The following is a 22,513-nucleotide window of genomic DNA, read 5'->3' on the forward strand; positions in this document are numbered from 1 at the left end:
TTCTAGGTTTCCTGGGTCTCCCTGAGTCCTTCCTATGACTCCCACAGCAGGTCACAACAAGACAGACTCTGAGGCAGTGCCGCTAGCGTCTCTGAGAGGTGGGAAACCGGATCACTAGCCGAGCCAGAGGGAGTGAAAACGGAGCCGAAGCGGTGCGTCGCCCCACCTACCTGCCCAAGCGGCGCTCCTGATTGGACAGTTCTCAAAGCTGCACCTCCTAGTACTTGAGTGACAGCTGGACAGAAGGACTTCTGTCTCTAGGGGACTAGCTTCCTCGGACAAGCCCCCAAGAGGCGCCCAGACCCGCGCTGAGGGCAGTGGGTGGAGCAGAAAACTGACCCAGCCCGACGCGGTTACTTGGAAACAAGTTTTTGCAAGCCTGGAGCGGCCTATCTCGTATTCGCCCAGCTCTTTGTGCACACGTGAGGGCGGGGAATTTCTCATTGAGTTTCCAAAAACAGAGCATGTGCATCCCCTACCAGTATACCTGGTACACCAGTACACCTGGTACACCTACCAGTAAACCTACTCACATGACTGCTCCTTCCTCTATATCTTAGAGCCTAGGCACTGAGTTGCCCCAGGCTACTGATTGTTCTACTCTTTTGATCAGAATATCTCCACTTGCACACTTCATCAAAGGGGTGTTGAGGGGTGTATGCCTCTGCTGGTTTCCTTGACAACTGATGAGCCAACTTGGGGTCAGTTTTTCTCTATAGCTGGTTATTCCCACCCAATTTAATGTATAACTCTTCCTGCCTGACATCTGACCCTTTTGCTTCAGATGTGTAAGATAAGCACTGATGCCTCTGCCACTGAATCTAGACTCTTTCTTCGGTCTTGGCAATTATTGAGCTTGCGAACCTGCAGGGTGCAGTCCAACACCCCAACACAGGGCCACACTGTAACAAAAGGGTCTTGTTGCAGAGAGGAGCCAGTTCTGACTCCATGTTGGAACTGGTTTTTTTTTTGACGTGCTTTTTGTTGCTTTTATAATTACAACCATACAGAATAGCCTGCCTCAGAGGACCCTGCACCTCTACCTGTTAAACTAAAGGATCTTAGTTCTTATGTCTTAGAGACATAATCTGACCCTCCCCACCTGTGAATAATTTCAACGAAAAGAAGAGTTTAACACACTCTTCCAAAGGCTGGCCCTTCCTGGAGATGTTTTACTGAAGACCCTTTTTACTTTACTTCCTCATTACATCTCCCTCTTGTTCTGCCTTTTGACTTTAATTCCTCATTGCTTCTCTCTGTCTGACTCTATAAAAGAACCTGGCATCCAGATCCTGGACAAGATACTTTCAGACATTAGTCTGCTATCTTCTTGGTCAGCCAGCTTTCCCAAAAAAGTCATATTCCTTGCCTGAACACGGCTCTCAGATTCATTGGCCTGTCATGTGGCAAGCAGAGCAAGCTTGGACTCTGTAACATTATGTCCTCTAGGGGTCAAGGTGTTAAGGGTGAATTTAAGGTATTTTCTTGATCACCAAAGCAGAGAGCTTTAAGTAAAGTGAAATTTTATTTAAGCAAGAGGAAGAGCAGGTAGGCATGTGAGGAGCTGCTGTTCTGGGTTTCTTTTGAAGCTGGTTATGAGAGGCATATAAATGAAGGGATGGACTATGTCAGGTGAGTGTATGCTCCTCGGTTCTGTCTCGTCACAACAAAGATTTCGAGTGACGGATATTAAAGCCCTTGGCGCGTCATAGCTCTCAGGTCTTGGACAAACCATGTTATAGCTCTTAGACAAATCAGTGTTACAGCTCTATTTTATTTAGAAGATAGCAGGAGAATCCACCCTCGAAGCGTGAGGGCATGCCAAGGCAAAGATGTGAAGAGAAGAGAGTGGAGGAGCGCGCCAACGAGTTGGTGGGTGGGGAGAGAAAACGCGTTGGCTCCTCCTTTTATGTTTTCTCCTCCCCCTGGGCCTGCCCTGTGTAAATTGGGTTAGCCAGGAGTGCTGTTTGTTCTGCCTGAGTTCCTCACTCCAGTCCTCGGACCTTCCTTTGTTCTATTTCTGAGGGCTTTTCCCTTCCTTGTCTTTTAGCCACCGCCATTTTGGACTCCTGTTTCCTCTTCTAACCACCTAACAGACTATTAAACAGCAGCAGCAGCAGACTGTTTACTGGGGAAGGAGGAGTTTGGGGGTCCTCTTCCATGATTTTCATCCCAGCTCCACTGTCTCAAGGGGAAGAGGGATTTTCATCCTCATTTAGCTTAGATCAGAAGTGTCTGGGTGTTGCAGAAACAGTACTTGAGGAACCAAACACCACACTCGGAGAGTTGGAGAACTCAGGTTTATTATGCCAACGGGCCCAGAGGAGTTAACACTCTAAGCTTTGCGCCCTGAACAAACAGGTTACAGAGTTCTTATAGACAGACTATAGTGGGCAACACTAGCTGCTAATAGGCTGGTTTAAACTAAGGGGTTTCGCGCAAGTGGGAACAGCAGTCAAGATGGGGAGGGGGATGCATGATTAAGCAGGTTTGCAGGGGCTGGGCAATTGCAAAGAGCAGGACAGGGGTGAGATAAGCTCCAGTTCCTAGTATTCTAAGTGCCCACTTTCTGAGACTACATGACCTATGTGACCCAGACTTTGCAAGGGGCAAGCTGAGTTACAGAGGCAGAGTGAGCAGGTTATGTAAAATTTTAGCTTTTCCTCTTCATGGGGTCTTCCCTGGTGGCTCAGTGGTAAAGAAAATCCACCTGCCAATGTAGGGGACATGGGTTTAATCTGTGGTACTGTTGCAGGAAGGGGAACCCCTTCCAGGGCCTGAGAGTGGGCTCTTGTCTAACACTTGGAAATGAATTGTCCATGGGGACATTCATGTTGACAAAGCAAGAGACTTTATTGGGAAGGGGCACCCAAGTGGAGAGCAACAGGATAAGGGAATCCAGGAGGACTGCTCTGCCACTGGCTCCTGGTCTCAGGTATGGTATGGAATTAGTTTCCAGGTTGTCTTTGGCCAACCACTCTGACTCAGGGTCCTTACTGGCAGCACACTCATTGCTTAGCCAAGATGGTTGCCAGCAAGAATAATTCTGGGAGGTGGAAGGACATGAGGTGTTTCCTTTTGACCTTTCCCAAACTCTTCTGATTGGTGGTGGCTTACTAGATCTGTATTCCTTCCCAGGACCTTCTGTTATAACATAACTCACGTAAATGGTTACTACGTAACCAGTACCTGGCCAGGTTGGGTGGTTTCAGTCAGGGTGCTTCCCCTAAAAGCCCCAGAAGACGCACATGCTATGGGACCACTAAGCCTAAGAGAAACTACTGCAGTGAGAAACCCACGCACTGCAACTAGAGAGTGGCCCCTGCTCACTGCAGCAAGAGAAAGCACAAGCATGTGCACAGCAATGAAGACTCAGCGTAGCCAAAAATAAGTAAATCTTTTTAAAAAACCTGTTTTATTTGGGGGGCAGGGACAGAATCACTGGACTATGTAAGTCAGATGAGGTTCTTGGCTTTTATTCCTCACCTTTGGTCTGATCAAAAACCTGAAGGGTCAGAGTGTTGTCTCACTGCTCGTTCCCCAATCAGATAAGGTTCAGGCAAATTAGTTTTTCTTGAGGAATGGCCTAAGTTGCAGAGAAGGGAATGCTTTGTGTGTATATCAGAATGTACCCCCCACACACCATTTCTGGCATGGAACGGGAGGTCATTGTTCCCACTCTTCACAGTGAGAAACTGCTTGGGCTCCTGTCGGAAAAATTAATAAATCCGGGGGCGCCCCAGAAGACTGGCTCCTCGTAGAGCTTTTAAATGTCAAGTTAATCTGTACTGTGTATCCAGCAAGTCTTTTATCATACTTTATGTGTTCCTAGAAGTTGCTGGCTCCCATGGCTTCTGCTTCCAGTAATTTGCTATAGTCAACTGACTCTTTTGTTTGGAGGGAATTGGTTTACCATATAACCTCAAATATCTTATGGAGAGAATTCCCTGGTGGTCCAGTGGTTAGAGTCCAATGGTTAGGCTCCACACTTCCACTGCTGGGGCCACAGGTTCTATCCCTATTTGGGGAACTAAGACTCTGTACGTGAACAGCATGGCAAAATAAATAAAAAACATTAGAGCCACGAGGTGGTTATGGATTACATGCACTCACAGCCAAATTTAATACCATTAGATCTCAGGCATAAGTATGTGGTCAGAAAGCCCAGTAGGTATATTGCCCTTAGCAGTGAAATGAGCCTCTGCAGATTGACGTTAATATGTGAAGAGTAAGAGTGGCATTAACTTGTACTTGTATATCACAGGCTTCCCTGATGGCTCAGTGGGTAAAGAATCTGCCTGCAATGCAGGAGACACAGGTTTTATCCCTAGGTTGGGAAGATGCCCTGGAGGAGGAAGATGGTAACCCATTCCAGTATTCTTGCCTGAAAAACCTCATAGACAGAGGAACCTGGTGGGCTACAATCCATGGGGTCGCAAAGAGTCGAACATGACTGAGCAACTAAGTATACTGTAAGGCAAGTTAACTTTATAGAGTTCTTTATGCCTTAGGAGGAAACCTTGAATAAAGAGTTTTTGTTATTGGTAGAATCAGACAGGTATATTTTGGGCAATAGCCAAAGGATCCGTAACAGTGGAATTGATGCTTTTGAACTGTGGTGCTGGAGAAGACTTTTGAGAGTCCCTTGGACTGCAAAGAGATCAAACCAGTCAATTCTAAAAGAAATCATTCCTGAATATTCATTAGAAGGACTGTTGCTGAAGCTCCAGTACTTTGGCCACCTGATGCGAAGAGCCAACTCATTAAAAAAGACCCTGATGCTGGGAAAGATTGAAGGCAGGAGAAGGGGATGATAGAGGATGAGATGGCTGGATGGCATCACCGACTCAATGGACATGAGTTCGAGCAAGCTCTCGGAGATGATAAAGGACAGGGAAGCCTGGCATGATGCAGTCCATGGGGTCACAAAGAGTTGGCCATGACAGCAACTGAACTGACTGACTGATGTGTTTGTTTAGCTGTGCTGAATATTAGCTGTGGCATGTGGGATCTAGCTCTTTGACTAGGGATTAAACCCAAGTCCCCAGCATTGAGAGCACAGAGTCTTACCACTGGACCACCAGGGAAGTCCTGAGTTTGATTCTTGGCAAGGAAATTCTCTGCTAGCATGATTGATTAGTTTGACTAATCCATGTGATTCCTGGGTCGTCTGTCATCCCAGAAGGCCTGTTTGCTCTAGAGACAAAATGTAGCATCTTTGCAGTGGACCCCATCAGGTGCAGTGGCAGCACACTGTATATAAGGTATGTGAACACTCTGGTCAGCTGTGTGATCCCAAGTGACTTCCAAAATCACCAATGTGCCTAGAAAAGAAACGACATACTCCAGAACAGATAGCATCCATCATAGGAGAGGTCAACACACTTCCTCCTCTAGGTGAGATATACCAGAAGCACTGTGTTTGGCTCTATTCTATAAATACCAATATATATTCAAAGAGAAGGCCTCTAGTTAGAAAGCTTGAGAGATCCTGCATTTATGACCCAATGCCAAATGGAAAGCTGACTTTAAGGGATCATCAACTCAGACACTGGGAAGTGGAAGGTACTCCATTACAAATAAACTGTCAGTTCCCAGCAGTGGCATCAGTAACTGTGTTCACTAACAGCTGAGAATAGTTTCTGGCATAAGAATGCTTTAAATAGTACTTCTCTGCTGGCTTGGTGGTAAAGAATCTGTCTGCCTCCAATTCAGGTGATGGGTTCGATCCCTGATCCAGGAAGATCCTATATGCTGCAGAGCAACTAAGCCCATGCGTTACAATTATTGAGCCTGTGTTCCAGAGCCTGGAAACCACAACTACTGAAGCCTGTGCATTGTAGAGCCCATGCTCTGAAACAAGAGAAGCCACTGCAATGAGAAGCTGGTGCAACACAATTACAGTAGGCCCCAGCTCGCTGCAACTAGGGAAAGCCTGCATGCAGCAGCAACGACCCAGCATAGCCAAAAATAATTTAAAAAAACATAGCCACAAAAACGGAGTTTTCCTCAGGGTGGAAAATGACAGGGGAAGAAAGAGCTGCTGTAACTGGGAGCATCTGGGTCCCCCAGAGGGAGCCACAGCTCAACAGCTCTGCCTTAACCATGGCCTCCCCTCCCTCCCTCAGGTGGGCAGGAGTCCCTGTCCCCCATCCGTTTTCCCTGTAGGTGTCACCAAGAGTCTGTAAGTTGCTTCAGGTGTGAGAACACGGCTCATTCAGAACTCCCTCCCTCCCCATTATCTTTCCAGTTTCCACACACTAGACCAGTCTGAGGAGCTCCCTGGGACCAGGCAGTGGAGGAGCAGCTTGGTGCCCTGACCACCCAGTGTCTTGCTCTAGCATTGGGAAGCCGCCCTTGTCCTTGTCCCAAGGTTATGAGAACTTGTCCTTTGCTTTGATGTCACATGATAGGAATAAAGTCCCAAAGCCCATGTCATTTCTTCCCCAACATCATTTCCTGGTGTCTACAGGATCCTGCTTCTTGCAGGTCGGGGAAGAGGGCTCCAGGGCTGGCCAGGAACGTCTCCTGAAGGAAAGTGGGAGCTTCTGATTCTAAGGCCCTGATCCAGGTTTCTCTCCCAAACCCCAACCCTAAGGTTCAGGCCTTGGGCCAAATCTGCCATGGTAGAGGTGGAGGTGGGGTTCTGCCAAACTTTTCTGACTAAACAAGCAATAAAAGGTTCTAGGCTGACACTGTTTTGAGGACCCTTTCTGCTCTCCTTTGGGTCTCCTTGTCTCCAGGTGCAGGAAGAACCAGAGCCACCTGCCTTCCTCTCAGGCTTGTCCACATGTCCTGAGGGACTCATGACCAGAGCCCACGATGGCCTGGTGGGAGGGTTTCTGCTGCTTCTGCATGAAGCCTGGCTCCACAGGCCTCATTCTCACTAGAACCCTGCAGTTCCTTGCTAGAAATGCTGCACCCCCCGCCCAACTTACCCCCTCCTCCCTTTTCTGCAGAGGCAAATAAGTCTAAGCAGGGTTCATCCATGTGCATCAGAGCCAGCCTGAAGTCATTATGTGCTTTCTGGTCTCCAGTGTCAGTGTGTTAGGGGCAAGAGATGATTGCAAAACTTGTTCCTTAGGGGTATCAAGCCAGACTCAACTTTGGAGGAGGACAAGATTGAGAGGGAGCCAGTTCATCACAGGATCTGTTTCAGGGTTTCCTACGAGCCCTTCCTGTTTGAGGCTAGTTTTTGGTAATCAATAGGCCACCAGGTCTGGTAACGCCAGTTCAATCTAGTGTCTGCTTGCTGGTAATTACAGCCAAACCCCAGGGTGGTTGGCTGGAGGGTCCAAGGTGTTTTGGAGCTGATGAATGGGGCTGAGGTCTAAGGGGTCCTGGAGTTAATGCTAGATCACTGGTGGGTAGAGTCAGATCCTGGAGTCTTTCACTGTTGTAAGCTGGGGGTCTCAAAGCTGGTGTCAGCCCACTGGTGGACAGGGCTTACTTCTGTCACAGATGGCTACCAGGCCTGTGTGTGTTAGTCACTCAGTTGTGTCCAACTTTGTGACCCCATGGACTGTAGCCCACCATGCTCCTCTGTCCATGGAATTCTCCAGGCAAAAACACCGAAATGGGTTGTCATTCCCTTCTCCAGGGTATTTTCAAGACACAGAAGATCAAACCCGGGTCTTTCACATTGCAGGTGAATTTCTTACTGTCTGAGCCACTGGGGAAGCCCCAAATGGTCTAGGGTATCCCAAAGCTGATATTGCCCCATTGGTAATTGGGGTTGGGCCCCAACAACTGGCTGTGGTGCTACAGGGGCCCCAGGACAACTGGGGGCTCAAAATGTCTTCAGGCAGCTGGTCATATGGTGCATGAGGCTGTGACCTTGCCTGGTTAGCTGCCTGGCTTGAGGCATCCCAATACTGGTGCCAACAGGCTGATGAGTAGCACAGGTCTCTCACACTAATAAACTAGAAGGACCAGCACCAGTGTCCTTGTGGTAGAATGAGCTTCTTAAAATGGCTGTCATCAGTGTTTGTGTCCCAAGGATAAGCATCAGTTGCCTCCTGTTTCTCCAGGAGTCTCCAAGATTAGCAGGTGGGTCAGACTTATGCCCCTTTCAAATTACTGCTTTTTCCCTGAGCATGTGAGATTTTATGAGCAACCCTTAAGAATGAGTATTTCCTACAGCCTCCTTACTCTCCTGTAAGTAAGCCCTGCAGTCTTCAAAGCCAAATGTTTGGGGGGCTCATCTACCCAGTGCAGGACACCTAGGCTTGGGAGTAAGATGGGGGCAGGGGTTGGACCCCCTTGCTCCTTGGGACAACTTCTGCAATTATAACTATCCTCCTGTTGTGGGTCATGGTCTTGACTATAACTTTTATCTACCCTTCCTACTGGCCTCACTGTGGGTCCTTCTGCTAGTGTTCAGATCTTTCTCATCAATAGTTGCTTGGCAAATAGTTGTAATTTTGGTATCCCTATGGGAGAAGGTGAGCTCAGGGTCTTCCTACTCTACAATCTTGGACTCTTCAGTTTTGAGGATATTCTTGACTGGCAGAGTAAAAAATGAGGAAAGTAGGCTTGAAGCAAATGCCTGCAAAGGCCCTATGCTTCTTGTCTCTTTCCATACATGTGGCTCCAAATCTACCTAATACTATTTCACTTTCGCATTTCAAGTTACCTGTCTATTCAGGTTTGGTGAATTCTAACATGGGACCATAAAAGCAACAGAATCTAGAAACTGTAGTTCACGTTACTCACATTGACAAAACAGTTAAAAAGAGTCATCTCCAGCTCTAGATTTTATTGTCATCATGCAGGTCTCTCAATATTCCAGAGCCCAAATCCTAGCCAGAAGGAATGACAAATAAAGGACAAAAGATGAAAAGAATAATTCCTCATGAGACTACATGAGGAACTCTGCATATTTACAAATACTCTCTATTACATTTCCCAACTCTTTATTACATTTCTGTTAGGAAGGAAATGCAATAAAACTCTTAAGCCAATGAAAACTTTGAATATAATGTAAAAGGGATATTGAGTACTTGCCACAAGAAACTAACAAGTACCAAAATGCCACTTTTTAGTGTTCCCTTTTTTACACAAAAATTACAAAATTATTTAAAAATCAAACCTACTTGCATATTAGAAATACAGTTCAAATCACCTATGGATCAGAGTCTTAACAGTAAAAATAAAAAAAAATTTAATGATAAAAGGTTAAATTACTTATTAAACTTAGGAATGACAGCCTAAAGAGTATCTACAGAATTATCTTACCTCAATATTTACTTGCAAAAGTAAGTAGAACCCCATACTTCAGAGAATAAGAGCATGCCACTGATAGGAAAATATATGTTTAAATTTTATAACATTTCCTCCATATTGTAACTTTGAGAGCACTCTACATGAGTCTGCAGAGGCTTACACATATTACTTACATTAACATGAGTTTTTTCCAGTGCAGTTTTCATATGACTATAAAGATATTTTACTTTTCATTTCAGTTATATGCTATCTATCCAGTGTACATTCTTACATGGTTTTAAGAATGTAAGGCAAATGAAGGTTTCCATATATTGTTTACATTTAACAGAATTCTCTCTAGAGTGAGTTCTTTCCCAAGAATATGAGAGAAAATTGTGCATCATCTTGCATCCTTAAAATGGCATGTGACAAAGGTATTCCAATATTCCTTACGTTCTGTTTCTGAGTTCTTTCATGCATAACAGGAATTGCTGAAGGCTTTACCATATTTTTTTTGCATTCAAAGGAGTTCTCTACAGTGTGAATTCCTTTCTGTATTCAGAATGAACTGAGACAACTGAAAGTTCTCCTACATTTCTTACATTCATAAGCCTACTTTCCATTATGAGTGTTCTCAAGGTTTTGAACAGAACTGGGACCATCGAAGGCTCTCCTATAATTTTTACATTCACGCTGTTTCTTACCACTGTGAGTTCTGATTTCATAATGAACGGAAAAAATTGAGGGCTTTCCTACATTTCTTACATTATCCAGTGTGCTTCACCACATGTCTTGAAAATTTGGTGATAGAACTAAAGGCTTTCCCACTTTCTTACATTCATAGGGTTACTCTCCAATATGAGTTCTTTCATGGTTTCGTAAAGAATGAATGCGACTGAAGGCTTTACTACAATTCTTACATTCATACAGTTTCTCTCCAGTGTGTGTTCTTTCATGGTTTTGTAATGAACTGGGACAACTGAAGGCTTTCCCACATTTCTTACACAAATAGCCTCTGACTCTAGTGTGCTTTATCATGTGTAAATGAAATTTTGAGGGGAAAATGAAGGCTTTCCCACATTCCTTACATTCATAGGGTTTCTCTCCACTGAGTTCTTTCATAACTTCGAAGGGAACTGAAATAAGTGATGGCTTTACACTGTTAGGATTGTTTACACTGATCGGATTTCTCCCCAGTATGATTCCTTTCATGTTTTTACAAGAAATTGGGATAACTAATGGCTTTACCACATTCTTTACATATATGAGGTTTCTCTCCAGTATGAGTTCTTTCATGTTTTTTAAGGGACCTAGGAGTACCGAAGGCTTTATAACAGTCCTTATATTCAAAGGGTTTTTCTACACTATGAATCCTTTCATGACTTTGAAAGTAACTGGAAGAATCAAAGACTTTCCCCACACTCCTTACATTTATAAGGTCTGTCTCCAGTGTGCTTCATTACATGTCTTTGAAATTTGGTGAGAGAACTCAAGGCTTTTCCACATTCCTTATATTCATAAGGTTTCTCTCCAGTATGACTTCGTTCATGTTTTTGACAGGAATTTGGACTACTGAAGGCTTTACCACATTTTTTACATCCATAGGGCTTTTCTCCAATGGTCTCCTTTCATGGCTTTGAAAGGATCTGGAACAACTGAAGGCTTTACTACACTGCTTACACTTAGAGGGTTTCTCTCCACTATGACTTTTTTCATGTCGGCAAATGGAAGTGGCCAATTGAAAGTTTTCCCACATTGTTTACATTTATAAGGCTTCTCTCCTGTGTGAGTCCTTACATGTATTTGAAATGAACTGGGAGTAGTGAATGCTTTCTCACATTCTTTACATTTATAAGGTCCATCTCTGGAGTGACTTATCATGTCTGCTCTAGGGCTTGAAAGAAAAATAAAGCCTTTTCCACACTCCTTATATTCGTAAGTTTTCTCTCCAGTATGATTTCTTTCATGTTTTCGAAGATAACTGGAATAACTGAATGCTTTACTACACATTTTACATGTATAGAATTTCTTTCCACTGTGATTTCTCTCATGGTTTTGCAGTCCTACAGGAGAAATAAAAGCTTTAACGCATTGCTTACATTCATAGGGTTTCTCTCCTATGTGAGTCCTTTCATGTATTTGAAAAGTTTGAAGATATCTAAATATCAATAACCTCAGATATGCAGATGACACCACCCTTATGGCAGAAAGTGAAGAGGAACTAAAAAGCCTCTTGATGAAAGTGAAAGAGGAGAGTGAAAAAGTTGGCTTAAAGCTCAACATTCAGAAAATGAAGATCATGGCATCCGGTCCCATCACTTCATGGGAAATAGATGGGGAAACAGTGGAAACAGTGTCAGACTTTATTTTTGGGGGCTCCAAAATCACTGCAGATGGTGACTGCAGCCATGAAATTAAAAGACGCTTACTCCTTGGAAGAAAAGTTATGACCAACCTAGATAGCATATTCAAAAGCAGAGACATTACTTTGTCGACTAAGGTCCGTCTAGTCAAGGCTATGGTTTTTCCAGTGGTCATGTATGGATGTGAGAGTTGGACTGTGAAGAAGGCTGAGTGCCGAAGAATTGATGCTTTTGAACTGTGGTGTTGGAGAAGACTCTTGAGAGTCCCTTGGACTGCAAGGAGATCCAACCAGTCCATTCTGAAGGAGATCAGCCCTGGGATTTCTTTGGAAGGAATGATGCTAAAGCTGAAACTCCAGTACTCTGGCCACCTGATGCAAAGAGTTGACTCATTGGAAAAGACTGTGATGCTGGGAGGGATTGGGGGCAGGAGGAGAAGGGGACGACAGAGGATGAGATGGCTAGATGGCATCACTGACTCAATGGATGTGAATCTGAATGAACTCTGGGAGATGGTGATGGACAGGGAGGCCTGGCATGCTGCAATTCATGGGGTCGCAAAGAGTCGGACATGACTGAGCGACTGAACTGACTGAACTGAAGGAACTCAAATAATGGAAGGCTTTACCACATTGCTTACATTCATAGGGCTTCTCTGCCCTGTGAATTCTTTCATTTTTTAAAATACTTTCAGGACTTTTACAGGCTTTTCCACATTGTTTACATTGATATGGTTTCTCTACATTGTGATTCCATTCATGCTTTTGAAGATCACAGGGAAAAATGAATTCTTTCTCACATTTCTGACATTGGAAAGGTAAATCACCAGTGTGTTACCATGTGTCTTCGAAAAGTTACTTTACACATGAAGGCGTTCTCACATTCTTTACGTTCATAAGGTTTCTATCCAGTGTTAGTTCTTTTGTGTTCTTGGAAGTAGTTTCGATATGGAAAAACTTTTCCACATTGTAAACATTCATAGGGTTTCTTTCCAGTGTGACTCCTTTCATGTATTTTAAGAGAATTGAAATTAATGAATGCTCTCTTATATTCCTTACATTTATAAGGGCCATCTCCAGTGTGTGTTACCATGTGTTTCTAGAGGCTTTCCTTAAATCTGAAGGCTTTCCCACATCGTATGCACTTATATTGTTTTTGTATTTGAAGAGCGCTAGCACAAGTTGATACTTTAGAACATATTTTACATACATATTGTGTCTCTCCTGTGTGAACTCTTTTGTGTGCCTTTAAGGAACTCAAATTATTGAAGGTTTCCCCACACTCGTTACATTCATAGGGTTTCCCTCCCCTATGAATTCTTTCATGTACTGTAACATTTTCAGGACTTTTAAAGGCTTTTCCACAGTGCTTATCTTGATAGAGTTTCTCTCTATTGTGTTTCCTTTCATGACTTCTAAGCCAACTGGGAGCAAGGAATGCTTTCTCACACTTCTGACATTTATAAGGTAAATTTCCAGTGTGTGTTAACATGTGATTCTGGTTATTCTCCACAAGAAGGCTTTCTCACATTTCTTACATTCATAGAGTTTCTCCCCTGTGTGAGTTCTTTTGTGCTGTTGCAAAGAGTTTTTATATAAAAAAACTATTCCACATTGTAAACATTCATAGAGTTTCTCTCCAGTGTGACTCCTTTCATGTGATATGAGAGCACTGGGAGAAAAGAATGCTTTCCCACATTCTTTGCATTTACATACCTTCTCAGGGTACTTTCAATGTTCTCTTGTTTTGTCTTCAATGTGAGATTTCATGTATCTAGTAAGGAATGAACCACTCATGAAGGTATTTTCATATGCACTGCATTCCCACGGTTTTAAATCAGGAGTTTTCCCCCTTATTTTGAGAGTTGTAATTAGATTGAAGTTTTCTCCAAAGAAACTAATGTCTTTACTTTCACAGTTTCTCTATCATTGGCCTTCTGTAAATTATAAGAACAACATTCTAAATACCTTTATTATTTTTCATTTTTGTATTTATTATGATTTATAGGAATAGTGAGGTTTTCTATCTTGTGTGAATTGTAACAAGTTGAATATACAGAATGCCTTCCAACAGAATTTAAACCTTTCTGTTAAAAAGTGATATCGAGGGCTTCCCTAGTGGCTTAGTGGTAAAGAATCCACCTGCCAACATTGGAGACATGGGGTCAATCTCGGGTCTTGCATATGCTGTGGAGAAACTAAGCTCTTGTACCACACCTATTGAGCCTAAACTCTATGGCCTGAGACCAAAAGTACTGAAGCCCAAACTCTACAACAAGAAATACATAAATAATAAAATTTTTTAAAAAAAATTTATATTCAAATATAGAGTTTATAAATATGAACTGTAAACAAATTACATTGGAAACATGCAACATCTCTTCCATATTTAAGAAAACATTTTGGAGAGACATTTTCAAGAATAAATAAATTTGAAGATGGGGCTATTTCTTTTCTTTGATTCCCATAAAATTTTCATTATACACCAAGATTTGGACATGAGACATGCTGGGTATCATGAATATGGCTCACCTTAATTTTTGCCCATGGTTTTTCTCCTGTTCATCAATGTCATGATCTGGCTGTTTTGCCACTGAAATGCAGAACCAGAAAAAAATATGACTGAAAGTACTAGAAATTAAAGAAAAATTCACTGGATTTTAGGTTCATGATGAATTCTGACCCTGCCCAGTTTCTATTTCTTTCTTTCTTTTTTTTTTTTTCTGCCATGTTGTGCAGCTTGTGGGATATACTTCTTGAACCAGGGATTGAACCCAGGCCAGAGAGGTGAAAGAGTCAAGCCCTATCTTTTGGACTGGAGGAGAACTGCCCTTTCTTCCCTCATAGTTTCTCTACCAATGTATTGTCTTTCCACACTCCACATCTTTGAACACTATAGACAGGTAAGAAACACTTCTCTAATAGATCAATGAAGGGAATTTTGTCATTCTTACCTACTGACGCCAAACTCCTGATACTTTCCAACATCATGTCTCTATGGAGTTTCTTCTGTGAGGAATTCAGTAAAAGCCACTCCTCCCAGGTGAAATTCACAGCCACATCCTCAAAGGCCAATGAGCCCTAAAACATCCAAAATATGTGCACAGTGAGATGCAAGAGACTGACACACTAGACATTTATACTCCATTTGTAAATATTATGCAGCTTACGTATGATTCTGTTCTTTAACAAGAGTTATGCTATGACTTGATCATGAGAAACTTACATTCCACACATCCTCAATAATGGAATAGCATCAGGAAGAAACGAAATTATTTGCACATCATTTCTATGATCACAGTATTACTTATATCACAATCATGGCCAACCCAGAGAATATAGGGAAATGACAGAAATCCTTTACAAATGAAACAAATACAATTTCAGGAACACTGATTTCCTGTGGAAAAATTCTTTCATCTTCTTCCTTATGGTCTACATTTTACACTACCCCATGGGGCAGATGATCAACATTGCATAGGGTTTCAATGAATAAAAACCCAGAAAAAAACTGGAAAGCCTTTTCTAGTTGTACAACCTAACATCAGAGGCCAGGTGACCAGTATAACTCAAATTTGACCCAAGCCCAGCTGTCCACACTGTCCCAATGTCCTCCAAGTCTTTTGGAAAAAAAAATCACCTGTACCTGTCTGAATATAAATATTCTGCTGAAGAAACACTGCCTTTAAGTTGGTTGATAATAATCACAGAATCTGCTTTTCTCTTCTCTCTACATAAAACTTGATGCAGATAGCAAGTGATTTCAACCTTAGAACTCAGAGATGAAGAATCACTAACAGTATGTTAGACCACAAAGTTTACTCTACCCAAGTGTCTCTGGGCACTTTGAGCCAAACTTTAAACACACAGTGCAGTTACACACCAGAAAGACTCTTTGTCATCACACACTAACAGTATATCCTGGGCCTTACTGCCTTTAAGCACAGGTTAAGGGCTACAGTTACATCAACGTCCATAATACTTTGAGGATGAATTTTCCTGTGATCATAAAATATGTGAAGGTATCATCATTGGCTTCCTCCAAAAGAACATAAGGCTTCTATCTTGCAATTTCAAGAACAAGTGTTTCGCCAGTAGCCACTATAACCCCAGAGACGTGTAAATCTAGTCTGTGATTTGTGAATTTAAATGTTGTGATTCTCCATCTCACAAGAAGAGAATGAAAAACTTGAAATGAAGGAGTTATCCCACAACCATCAGAGCATGACTCAATGGTCAAGCTGGAGTCCTAATACCTGGAAGAGAAAAGAAAGACAGTTTAAAAATATTCCTCAAATATTTTGCTCTAAAGACATGTATGCCCCAAACACCTGTTTAACTAGAGTCTAACACAAAGACTAAAAATATAAAAAAACACAGAACAAAATATTCATGAAACCTGACATGACATGACATTTTATTAATGGGAGATTTCAGGTACAGCTAGTGAAAATAACTAAATGAAAAGAGAAACAGAAATCAAAAGCACTGAGGTTTTCCTAACATTAATGACAGACAACACCTGTTCAAGAAACCCAGTGAACAAAAAATCAAAACTCCAAAAATGGAGACCAGTGCATGTTATATCCAAAAGGAGAAAAAAACAAAGGCAAAGAGAATATATTATAAAAAGCCAGAGGTAAACTTTTATGTACAGGAAAAGACTACAATCAGATTGGACTTCTTTCCGGGACAAACATAAACTAAAACAAGAATCAAGTTGACTGAAATATTTAATGATTTCATGTTAAAAAAAAAACTTCCTAGAATTTTGTTAGCAAGCACAATTAGGAAAAACTTAGAATACAAAGCCATTTTGAGGAAAAAAATTGAGAGAATTAGTCAGTAATGTAACAAGTTTGAAAGATACCTTTGAAAATTCATTAGAAATGTGTATTCGCTGGTGGTCAGGTTGAGAATCCACCTGCCAATGCAGTGGACATGAGTTTGACCCCTGCTTTAGGAAGAGCCCACATGCAAAGTGGCAACTAAGCCAATGGGCCACAAGTACTGACTCTGCTCTCTAGAGCCCTAGAGCCAGAACTACTGAGCCAGCATACCGCTACCACTGAAGCTCTTGCCCACAGAATCGATGCTCCACAAGAAAAGGCATCCCAATGAGACAACTGCTCACCGCAACTAGAGACTGGCTCTCTCTTACTGAAACTAGAGAAAGCCTGTGTGAAGCAAGGAAGACCCAGGGCAGCCAAAAATAAATAAATAAATAAATAAATTAATAATAAATAAATCTTTAAGAAAAAATTCATCGGAAAGAATAAAAATTATGCAGATGGACTGACTAAAAGTGGCATTCTTGTTGTTCAGTTGCTCAGTCTTTTCTGACTCTTTGTGGTCCTATGGACTGCAGCATGCCTGGTGCCTCTGTCCTTCACTATCTCCTAGAGTTTGCTCAGATTCAATGATAAACATGTAGTCATTATGACTACAAGGGAAGAAAGAAATAACTAATATTAGGAAGACACACAGGGGAAATGAAAATTTAAAGGATTTAGTAATATCAGGCATCCATTTATCATCACAAACAAGAAATAGAGGCAACTTCTACTTCCTAAGTAAGAACATGTTCCTGAACTCTGTAGGTAAATTCAAATAGTCATTCTGTGGCATATAACTACCTCTGTGAAACATTTGAAAGACACTCCAACAACAGATAACTCTTGGTTAAGGAGACTATATTCAGAGTGTTCCCTGGTAGCCTAGTGCTTAAGAATCTGCCTTGCAATGCAAGGGATGCAGGTAAGAACCCTGCTCCAGGAATAAAGTCCTGCATATCCCGGGGCAACCAAGCCTGCCTGCTTTAGAGCCCCTGTTCCATAACAAGAGAGGCTGATGTGCCTGAACTACAGAAAAGTCAGCAAGCTGCAGCAAGATCCAAAGCAGTCAATGTAAAGATGATGAGAATAATAATAATAATAATCTGGAAAATAAAAATTTGAAACTTCAAAAACAATGGGGCAAGACTTACCTAATATTGGAAGAAAATCAGTATCTTCCTAGAGAGCCACATTGAAGTTGGACAAAGAAAAGGAAAGGCAATTCAAATGAAAATATACGTTTTTTAACAAATAGTGCGAGAATTAATAGATATTCACAAACACACAAATAAAATGAATGTTGACACAGGACTACATATTTTACCAGAAAAACTCTCAAAATCATCACAGACCTAAATGTACAGTACAGAAGGAAGAAACCCCTGCAAATTTCACAGAAGGAAATTAAGTCACCTTGGCTTTGATGATTAATTTTCAAACAACAAACACAAGGCCTATAAAAGAAAATAAGCATAATTTCACTTTATTAACAGAAAATGCCTCCTCTGAGAAAGAGAATGTTAAGAGAATGATAAGCCAAGTCACAGGATAGGAGAAAACATTTGCAAATCACTTATGTGATAAATGGGGCATTCTTGTAGCTCAGCTGCAAAAGAGTCCATCTGCAATGCAGGAGACCCTGGTTCGATTCCTGGGTTGGGAAGATTCCCTGGAGAATAGATAGGCTACCCATTCCAGTATTCTTGCCTGGAGAATCCCCATGGACAAAGGAGCCTGGTGGGCTACAGTCCATACAGTCACAAAGAGTCAGACACGACTGGGCAACTAAGCTCAATACCACACATATGATAAATGACTAGTATTCAAAATAGCCCCACAACTATGAAAACTCAACAGTAAGAAGATAAAATAATCCAATTAACAATGGGCAAATGATCTCAACAGTTGACCAAAAAACATATACAGAAGGGAAATAGGAAATATGAAAACAAGCTGAACATCAAATGTCGATTGGAAACTGCAAATAAAACAATAAACTGTCACTACACACTCATGACTATCAAGAAAAATACTCAGACTACCAATTAGATGTGAAGATCATCCTCATTCTCTGCTGCTGTTGTTTAGTCGCTAGGTGGCGACTGTGAGTCCCACTCTCCGTAACCCCATGGACTATAATTAACTATTCCAGGCTCCATAGGGGTGCTCCAGGCAAGAATACTGGAGTGTTTTCCATTTCCTTCTTCATGGAATCTTCCCAGAGCAAGGATCCAACTGGAGGCTCCTGAATTGGCAAGGGAATTTACTGCTGAGGAAAATGGAAATTGATACCCCTATCAAGGAAGACAGCAACATTCTTTGAAAACAAAATATACTGTTACCTTACTAAGTATCTTAATACCCAGCTATACCACTCCTTGTTATTTGTTGAAATGAGGACAACTCTTGTATTCACACAAAAGTCATACACAAATAGTTGTATGGGGCCCAGGGAGCAGAAGTTAACAGGTAAGCAACAAATCCTGCAAGAGTCAAATAATCAGTGGTACATTCATACAATCAAATAACGTTCACTAGTGAAAAGGAATGAAGTGTTAATATCAAACTATGAAAACACATGAAGGAAACTTGTATTAAAACTGTATTGCAACCTGAAAGGAGACAATGTGAAAAAGCTAGAAAATGTATGATTCTAAGTGTTAGGTAGGTAGAATAGGGAAAAGGAGTCCAAAATGGCGGTGGCTAAAAGACAAGGAAGGGAAAAGCCCACAAAAATAGAATAAAAGAAGGTTCGAGGACCAGAGTGAGGACCTCAGGTAAAACAAACAACACTCCCATCTGGCTCAATTTACATAAGACAGGCCCAGGGAGAGAGAAACATATAAAAAGAGGAATATGCCAGCAAATTTGGAAAACTCAGCAGTGGCCACAGGACTGGGAAAGGTCAGTTTTCATTCCAATCCCAAAGAAAGGCAATGCCAAAGAATGCTCAAACTACCACACAATTGCACTCATCTCACATGCTAGTAAAGTAATGCTCAAAATTCTCCAAGCCAGGCTTCAGCAATACATGAACTGTGAACTTCCTGATGTTCAAGCTGGTTTTAGAAAAGCCAGAGGAGCCAGAGTTCAAATTGCCAACATCCACTGGATCATGGAAAAAGCAAGAGAGTTTCAGAAAAACATCTATTTCTGCCTTATTGACTATCCCAAAGCCTTTGACTGTGTGGATCACAATCAACTGTGGAAAATTCTGAAAGAGATGGGAATACCAGACCACCTGACCTGCCTCTTGAGAAATCTGTATGCAGGTCAGGAAGTAACAGTTAGAACTGGACATGGAACAACAGACTGGTTCCAAATAGGAAAAGGAGTATGTCAAGGCTGTATATTGTCACCCTGCTTATTTAACTTCTATGCAGAGTACATCATGAGAAATGCTGGACTGGAAGAAACACAAGCTGGAATCAAGATTGCCTGGAGAAATATCAATCACCTCAGATATGCAGATGACACCACCCTTATGGCAGAAAGTGAAGAGAAGCTAAAAAGCCTCTTGATGAAAGTGAAAGAGGAGAGTGAAAAAGTTGGCTTAAAGCTCAACATTCAGAAAATGAAGATCATGGCATCCGGTCCCATCACTTCATGGCAAATAGATGGGGAAACAGTGGAAACAGTGTAAGAATTTTTTTGGTGGGGGCTCCAAAATCACTGCAGATGGTGACTGCAGCCATGAAATTAAAAGACGCTTACTCCTTGGAAGAAAAGTTATGACCAACCTGGATAGTATATTCAAAAGCAGAGACATTACTTTGTCGACTAAGGTCCGTCTAGTCAAGGCTATGGTTTTTCCAGTGGTCATGTATGGATGTGAGAGTTGGACTGTGAAGAAGGCTGAGCGCCGAAGAATTGATGCTTTTAAACTGTGGTGTTGGAGAAGACTCTTGAGAGTCCCTTGGACTGCAAGGAGACCCAACCAGTCCATTCTGAAGGAGATCAGCCCTGGGATTTCTTTGGAAGGAATGATGCTAAAGCTGAAAGTCCAGTACTTTGGCTGCCTCATGAGAAGAGTTGAGTCATTGGAAAAGACTCTGATGCTGGGAGGGATTGGGGGCAGGAGGAGAAGGGGACAACAGAGGATGAGATGGCTGGATGGCATCACGGACTCGATGGACGTGAGTCTGAGTGAACTCCGGGAGATGGTGATGGACAGGGAGGCCTGGCGTGCTGCAATTCATGGGGTCACGAAGAGTCGGACACGACTGAGCGACTGAAGTGAACTGAACTGAACAGGGACTGCCTCTGCTATCTTCTCCACATTCATGATTCTTGTAAGGTATAGTTCGAGACGAGGCAATGAGAAAGGAAGACGACCTCAACAGAGACAGGTTACCTTTATTCAGTCAAGGAGAGGCGACTGTCGGTCTAACGACCAAGCTGAGCGCATGCGGGATCAGGGAGGTTTCATATTTAAGGCAAGGTTTATGGAAGCGATATGGGAAGATTTAGTAAGGCGGGGCATTCTGGGTGATCTTTAGCTGAGAGGGCAGTTCACAGTTGAACAACAGTGGGGTCCGGGGCAGGGAGTTGAAAGTCTCGGGCTGATGCAATCTGCCGGGAGTATCGAGGTGAAACTTTTAAGTTCAGTTTTGTTTTCCCCGAAGTCAGGTGATCCAGGCCTTTGAAATCGTTATCTCCTTTTTCCAGGCCCAAGGATGCCTTCAATTCTGTTTCAAGATGGCACAAGTATAGAGAGGAGGATGATCCAGGTCAGTCCTGCCTGGAACTTGAGCCTCTTGGGTCCTCTAGGGGCAAAGACTTGGTGCAAAACTGTGTGGCCAGGCATGGAACTGTGCCTCTTGTTAAGAAACGTGGAACTTATGGTGAACTCACCATCTGTAATAAAGGGACTGGCTCCATTTTCATCTTTGGTCTTCGACAGCGCTAGCCTTCCACCCATCTATGCCCTGTTGCCACTCAATGGATACTTAAGCTAAAGAATCCTAGAGCTTGTGGCTCTGGTAGGAAGTGGCTCTGGAAGTCAGCTTAAGGGCGTGTGAGGACAAGTCTCAGTCAAGCCACAGGATGTGAGGAAGGTACATTAAGTGCTCAGGTGTACATTTAACACTGGAAGAAATTTTATTAGTTAATTAATTTATAACTTTTATTGGAATATAGTGATCCACAATGCTGTGCTAGCTTCAGTTGTCCAGTGAATCAGTCATGCTGGACAACTGAAGCTAGCACAGCATTGTGGATAAGCTCGTCTTAGATTTTTCTCCCATATAGACCATTACAGAGTACAGAGTAGAATTCCTTGGGCTACAAAGCAGGACCCCATCAGTCATCTATTCTATAGATAGTAGCATGTACACTTCCATCCCAGTGTCCCAATTTATCCCTCCTCCCTTATGCCTTGGTAATGACAAGTTTGCTCTGCACATCCCCGACCCTACCTCTGTCCTGCAAACAAGTTGATCCATGTGTCCTGGTCCGTGCATGGGTTGGAAAAGAATTTCCAGACGTGAGGCAGAACGACAGAAGAATAAAATTTCTTAGAGTGGGAGATGCTATTAGAACAGCGAGCTGACTCGACTCAAGGGGGAGCCAAAAGCTTTTGAAGGCTTTTGGCCAATTTTTACAGGGTCAAGACAGAGAAAATTCCTAATGGAATGGTGGCATTAGGTGATTGGTTAGGATGCTATAGGGTGTATAGTAGGATGAGTATTTTATTTTATATGGGGTCAGGGAACTGACCGGTTTATATCCAGAGTCTTATGGCAACAGTTGCTATTGGGCTTGGTCAGTTCCAGAGATTTTTATCCTGTGACCGTGGTATAGGGCTCTGCACCACCTGTAAGGGACATCATTTCTCAAGGAAGAGCCTATTTAGACTCTATGCTAGGTCTGTTTCATTTCTTTTTCATTGTTTTTGTTATTAGTTTTGCTCAGAGGCTCTGTGATATCCAACTCTTTGAGACCCACCAGGCACCTCTGTCTGTGGAATTTTCTAAGCAAGAATACAGAAGTAGGTTGTCATTTTCTACTCCAGGGGATCTTCCTGACCCAGGGATCCAACTCACCCACATCTCTTGCCTCTCCTGCATTGGTACATGTGAAAGTGAAAGTCGCTCAGTCATGTCTGAATCTG

General features: G+C 42.4%; 1 pseudogene; it reads right to left on the minus strand.

The window, feature by feature from the left end:
* Positions 1-10,050: 10,050 nt before the first annotated feature.
* Positions 10,051-21,322, minus strand: LOC138085676 (zinc finger protein 709-like; annotated as a pseudogene).
* Positions 21,323-22,513: the final 1,191 nt, after the last annotated feature.

The sequence above is a fragment of the Capricornis sumatraensis genome, chromosome 9 (genome assembly GCF_032405125.1).
Source record: "Capricornis sumatraensis isolate serow.1 chromosome 9, serow.2, whole genome shotgun sequence".
Taxonomy (NCBI): domain Eukaryota; kingdom Metazoa; phylum Chordata; class Mammalia; order Artiodactyla; family Bovidae; genus Capricornis; species Capricornis sumatraensis.